General features: G+C 37.7%; 1 long non-coding RNA gene across 1 annotated transcript; it reads left to right on the plus strand.

Annotated features, from left to right (window-relative positions):
- Positions 1 to 1,197: 1,197 nt before the first annotated feature.
- LOC145524421 (uncharacterized) lies at positions 1,198 to 4,381 on the plus strand. The gene is made up of 2 exons (XR_014067491.1): positions 1,198 to 1,283; positions 2,281 to 4,381. It is a non-coding gene; the product is annotated as an uncharacterized LOC145524421 (long non-coding RNA).
- The last annotated feature ends 2,366 nt before the right edge of the window (positions 4,382 to 6,747 follow it).

A 6,747-nucleotide genomic window follows, 5' to 3' on the forward strand; every position in this document is an offset into this window, starting at 1 on the left:
ACTCATTGGAAAAGACCCTGATGCTGGGAAAGATTGAGGGCAGGAGAAGAAAGAGATGACACAGGATGAGATGGCTGGATGGCATCACCCAGTGGATGGACATGAGTTTGAGCAAGCTCTGGGAACTATTGATGGACAGAGAAGTCTGGCCTGCTGCGGTTCATGGGGTCACAAAGAGTTGGACAGGACTGAGCAACTGAACTGAACTGATAGTGTTGATTGCATTTATCACTGATTAATATTTAAATGTTGATAGATTTATATCAGGGATTCTCCATGCTAGGTATGCTCTTTGAGGGTAATTACATGGTCTTTTATGTTTTTCTATTACAGAGAATAGAAAGGAATAATTGATATTGAGTTAAAGAGATGTTTTGTATTAGATTTAAGTGTTATTCAATCTGCTTCCAATTTATTCATTTATAAAGCTCTAATCTGGGTAAACAGTTGTCTTACAGTGAAAATCTTTAAATTGCTTCACAGTATCAAGGTGCTAATGAGATTTTTTTTCTTGATATGTAACAAATGCAAGACTGAATCAAAGATTTTCAACTCTTTTGTATTGTCCAGATTAATTAAAGGGTAATTTCCAAATGTAAAAGTGCCAATAGAAAGCAACATTACTGATTTTCTTTTGTAATGGAGATATATTATTTTCTAACACATTATTTAGAAACAAGTAATAAATATTTATACTCTATTTTTGCTTTATTTTGTTGCCTTTAAATTATTTATTATAGCATTGTAAATGTTACCTCTATCCTAGCCATATTTATTTTGGTACTTAAAGCTAACAAATTATTTGTTTAGTGTAAGTAGGGATTTACTGATTTACAAAGCTGGAGTTTATGTTAATCTCTAGGACTGATTTAAAAAAGACAACATTTTTCATCAGCAGTTGTCTCTGTCTAGAAAGTTCCATAAGAAATTAATCAAAATTCCTAAAGGCTCTGGTATGAAAAATGAAATCAGAAAAGTTTACACAAATAGGGATGAGTAAATGTCCAAGTTATCCACGCATAATATTATTTCTTTAGAAAGAATGAATGAGAAAACTCATTCATTTGTTGTTGTTGTTTAGTGGCTAAGTTATGTCCAACTCTTTTGTGACCCCATGGACTGTAGTCCACCAGTCTCTTTTGTCAGTGGGATTTCCCAGGCAAGAATACTGAAGTGGGTTGCCATTTCCTTCTCCAGGGACTCTTCCTGACCCAGGGATCAAACCCGCAGCTCCTGTCACATATCCTGCATTGCAGGTGGGTTCTTTACCACTGAGCCACCAGGTAAGCTCTTCATTTCATTCATAATTGCTATTATTTCAGAACAGAGAAATCTGCAAATACCAAGATAAATACAAAAACAACAAAGTAGGACAATTTCCTTGCTCATAAGCCAAAGAGGATAGGTCTGGCTCAAAACATGGGGGTGTATCTGAAATCTACAAAGTCAGCAGGAAAAGAAATGATGATATTAGCAGAGTGGGGTTAAGGAGGAGGAGAAGAGAAATAGACTCTGAGCTCTGTGGCTTCCAAGCCACATGATTAGGCAAAGTTCAAACCCTTTCCTGGTGGAATCAGAGACACAATTAAGCAGTTATACTATTGGTGGGACATCAACTCCACCTCTACCTTACCAGCTCCCATTCATTGTTAGCTCTTAGCACCAGCCCCTCCATTGGCTTCCAGCAGGGAGGCTGAGAATCAAGTCTTATAGAGTCATGACTACTTTAAGCACAGGTATCTATGGAGCTCTGCAGGAGGTAATTTCTGTTTCTTGGAGACCAGCCTTCAGCGTTGGCTTCCCAGGTGGTGCAGTGGTACAGAATTTATCTGCCAATGCAAGAGACACAGGAGACATGAGTTTAATCCCTGGGTTGGGAAGATCCCTTGGAGTAGGAAATGGCAATCCACTCCAGTATTCTCACCTGGAAAATTCCATGGAAAATGAGCCTTGTGGGCTACAGTCCATGGGGTTTCAGAGTTTGGACACAACTGAGCATACAGACACACAGCCTTCAGGGAATCAGTCTTGATAAGTTAAACCTACCTCTCATCCTGTGAAATTTTATAAAATATAAATTAGGTAGATCTCTTCACCCACTCAAAATATTTTTTGAGGCGCATGACATAGATTTAAGATTTTATTAATATAAAACATAATATTTAGCAGCATCAATTCAATGGCTTCAAGATAAAACCGACAAGACATGTTCCTTAGGCTATCAATTGCCATGCTGTTTGAAGATAACTCTTTATTTTTACTTTTTTGTCTTTGGTTCAGGCTTTCTGTATGAGACAGACCTGGGACTTGAAACCCTTTGCTGCGGTGCTCCAATGCTTGCACCTGGACAAACATCTCTCAGAGCTAAAAAATACAAAGAAATCATAAGGGACTAAAATAACTGCATGCATGCGTAGCTGGGGCAAATTCTGGACAAAAGAGACAAAAAGACCAAAAAAGCCCAACTAGAACTGAAGAGCCAGAAGCAAAAAACAGGGTACTGGGCATGACCCCTGCCTACAACACCGCAAAGGGGTGGGCAAGTCTAAGCCACTTCTCTGACCTGGCCCTTGGACACACTCCTACCCTCCACCCCACCCTATCCCCTCCATGTAAGGAATCAGCTAGTCTCCCCTGGGAGCGAGCATGCAAAGGAACTTATCCTTCATTCTCATTTACTTCTGCTGCAGCAGGAGCCCTAAAAAAGCCTTGACTGAATTTCTTGTCTGGTCTCTGATCAATTTCTACTTAAAACTGATGTTCTGGCCATGCAGAAGGTCAAAATTATATTCTCTACCTGCTCCCATTCTTGACTGAAATTGACTTTGGTTATTTTTCAATTTCACTTAGCTTTTCCTTAATTCTCAATAACACAAAAACACACACAAATTTTTATTATTTAGATACAATTATTAGATATTAATTAGAATACTTAGAAAAACATAGTTTATTGGGATCCTTCAGTTGTTTTGTACAATGCTCACATAACTCGCATACATTGAATCAAGATTTAGATTCCATTTTACACATAGCTTCTCCTGCTAGTACCTAGGAGAAAAAGAACATACTGGAGAGACAAAATATAATTTTGTGATAGGGTTATGGGTTATCCTGATAGTATCATGCAATAAATTAGTCATTTTTCACTTCTATGCCAAAAGACTTCATTTGAGAAATATTTAGGTCACTCCAATTGTGATAAAAACCTTATATGAAAATACCTCTTGACAGAAATGGCATTGAGGTTAGGCAGTGAGACAACTGCCTTAGGCATGAGATTTACGGGAAGACAAAAAACTTGGTAATTTAGATAAGATAACATTTTAATATACAATTTTAAAAATAAAATGAATGGAAAGCTTCATGATAAATATTGGCATTTCTGATTTGTCCTTTTGTCTCAGACTCCAGTTTGGCTTTTATTTATTGTGCCATTTTTTAGCTTTTGAAGTTTTGTTCATCATGGAGCTTTTGCATTCATTTCTATTTTTCAGAAATAGTACATTAGAATAATACTTGTCTTGACTGAATTTTTACTGCCAGATGAACGTCCCATTTGCCTCACCATTTTTCCAGCTCTCTTCTATCTTCTACAACATACAGAATGCTCTAAACATGAATGCCACCGGAATAAAAATTGAGTGAAGGACAAAAAAAAAAAACAAGCTCAGAGTTGCACAAACCTGTCAATGAAGCAGGAAGTTGCTAGAGACTCTGTAGCTCAAAAGATAACTTAAAATAATTTAATTTGAAGTAATACATGCAAATACATAGGACATACTAGGTGCATTGTAAGCTTCTTTTACTTTGTATTTCTAAACTCCTGCTGGCTATTAGTATAACCATCTTTATCATTGTTATTAATGACTTTATGGATGATTTATAAATTCCTGTTTGTTACAAAACTTTCATTCTTTCTAACATATCCAATCATCTTCAGTTCAGTTCAGTTGCTCAGTCGTGTCCAACTCTTTGTGACCCCACGGACTACAGCACATCAGGCCTCCCTGTCCATCACCAACTACCAGAGCTTGCTCAAAATCATGTCCATCGAGTTGGTGATACCATCCAACCATCTCATCCTCTGTCGTCCCCTTCTCCTCCTGTCTTCAATCTTTCCCAGCATCAGGGTCTTTACCAATCAGTCAGTTCTTTGTATCAGGTGGCCAATTTTCTTAGGCTGGGCCAAACGATAAAAATTCATTTGACATTTATTTTACAAGATTGCCTACCGAATTAAGCAATTATTGCATGAGTTGCTTTAAAGGGAATTTTGTTAAAATAATTTTTCCTTCTTCTTCCATATCCAACATTGAATTTGTCCTTTGCACAATGGCTGGTATCTGCATTTCAATAAATTACATGCTGCTAAGTCACTTCAGTCGTGTCCGACTCTGTGCAACCCCATGGACTATAGCCTACCAGGCTCCTCCCTCCATGGGATTTTCCAGGCAAGAGTACTGGAGTGGGGTGCCATTGCCTTCTCCGAATAAATTACAGAAAATTTATGAATTTTCAAAGGCTTTCCTGGTGGTTCAGATGGTAAAGAATCTGCCTGAAATTTGGGAGACCTGGATTCAATCCTTGAGTTGGGAAGATCCCCTGGGGAAGGGAGTGGCAACCCACTCTAGTATTCTTGCCTGGAGAATCCCATGGACAGAGGAGTCTGGCAGGCTACACTCCATGGTGTCGCAAAGAATTTGACATGACTAAACAACTAACGCTAAGAATTTTCAAAACTATCAGAAGTAATATCTTAAAGGAATATAGTTTTATTTTTTTTCCCTGAATGTTTAAAATGCAAAGTAAATATTAAGAAGAATAAAATGGACATTTTCAAACTCCTGACAAAATCATTTTAAAATTAAACTGGAATAAAGACTGTGTGCCTGCTAAATTGCTTCATTTGAGTCCAGTTGTTTGCAACCCCATGGAGTGTAGCCCAGCAGGCTCCTCTGTCCATGAGATTCTCCAGGCAGGAATACTGGAGTGGGTTGCCATATCCTTCTCCAGGAATAAGGGCTAGATTAAATTAAATTAAGCTCCCAACATTAAAATGATCAGAATTTGTATCTGATAAATAAAAGCATACATATTTAACTTCTAGAACTTTTTCTTCATGCTGTACTGAATAATAGTTCTAGGACTAGTACACTTTCTGAAATTCACTTTTGAACTTGTGTTACCTACAAAGTCAGTATCCTAGTCCAGAGACAGGTGATGATGACAGAAGATCCATAAGAGAAAGGGAATTCATCCAACCTTGCCAACTTTTGAACAGGTTTTTCTTAGATGATTAAATATCAGCCAGAAAAAGTAGGCACTAAATTATCTATTAATTAAACTCAGATTGTAAACCTAGAGTGGGTCAATAAACCAATTTTTCTTTCTCTGCCAGTTTTGTCTCCTTTCAAAATTATATCCACTATGGAAGGCCCAACACAATATCCAATTTCCGTGAAGAAATCAGTCAGTTCAGTCATGTCCAGCTCTTTGTGACCCCATGGACTGCAGCACACCAGGTTTCCCTGTCCATCACCAACACCCAGAACTTGCTCAAACTCAGGTCCATCGAGTCGGTGATGTCATCCAACCATCTCATCCTCTGTTGTCCCCTTTTCCTCCTGCCCTCAATCTCTCCCAGCACCAGGGTCTTTTCCAATGAGTCAATTCTCACATCAGGTGGCAAAAGTATTGGGGTTTCATCTTCAGCATCAATCCTTCCAATGAATATTCAGGACTGATTTCCTTTAGGTTGGATCTCCTTGCAGTCCAAGGGACTCTCAAGAGTCTTCTCCAACACCACAGTTCAAAAACATCAATTCTTTGACACTCAGTTTTCTTTATGGTCCAACTGTCACATCCATACATGACTACTAGAAAAACCATAGCTTTGACTAGATAGACCTTTGTTGGCAAAGTAATGTCTCTGCTTTTTAATATGTTGTCTAGGTTAATCACAGCTTTTCTTCCAAGGAGCAAGTGTCTTTAAATTTCAAGGCTGCAGTCAACATCTGTAGTGAGTTTGGAGCCCAAGAAAATAAAGTTTCTCACTGTTTCCATTGTTTCCCCATCTATTTGCCATGAAGTGATGGGACTGGATGTCATGCTCTTAGTTTTCTGAATGTCGAAAAAACATTCTCAAAATAAAACATTTTGTTGATATTGGACAAGGTATAGTCACATGTGCCAGAAGAAGGGCCACAGGCTTTCATAGCAGAACACTGAAGTGGGTGATATAGCCCCAAATATGCTTTTATCAAACACTGGGAGTCAAAAATGCTACATGTGTTATCCAAGATAGTAAATAATAGAGCAGAAATTTAAACCCAGATATCTGAAGTTATGCTTTCTTCCAATGGAGTCATGACCCAACTGAATCTAATTAATTCTCGTTGCTTGTTCTCAAAACCTTTATTTAATCCACTTTGCATTAAAGCTAATGATTTGCATATAATGATACTAAACATAGTCTATTTCCACTATATATTTCACAATGTCCTGTGTGTGCTAAATTCACAATAAATACACATTTTTTAAAACAAATCAATAAAAATAAAATTGTATTGTAAAGGTAACTTTACAAATCCTTTCTGTTAGCAGTCAGAAGTTTCATACTGAATGGATTTCCTCTTGTATCCAAAGGTACTTTCAACCTCTCTCTCTAGAAGGCATAAACCTAATGCAACCTATGATGACTTTGTGACAATATCAACAATAATAGCAGGGCATTCTTGACTCTTTCCA

Source organism: Giraffa tippelskirchi, chromosome 10 (genome assembly GCF_054371585.1).
Source record: "Giraffa tippelskirchi isolate mGirTip1 chromosome 10, T2T-mGirTip1v1.2.pri, whole genome shotgun sequence".
Classification (NCBI taxonomy): Eukaryota; Metazoa; Chordata; class Mammalia; order Artiodactyla; family Giraffidae; genus Giraffa; species Giraffa tippelskirchi.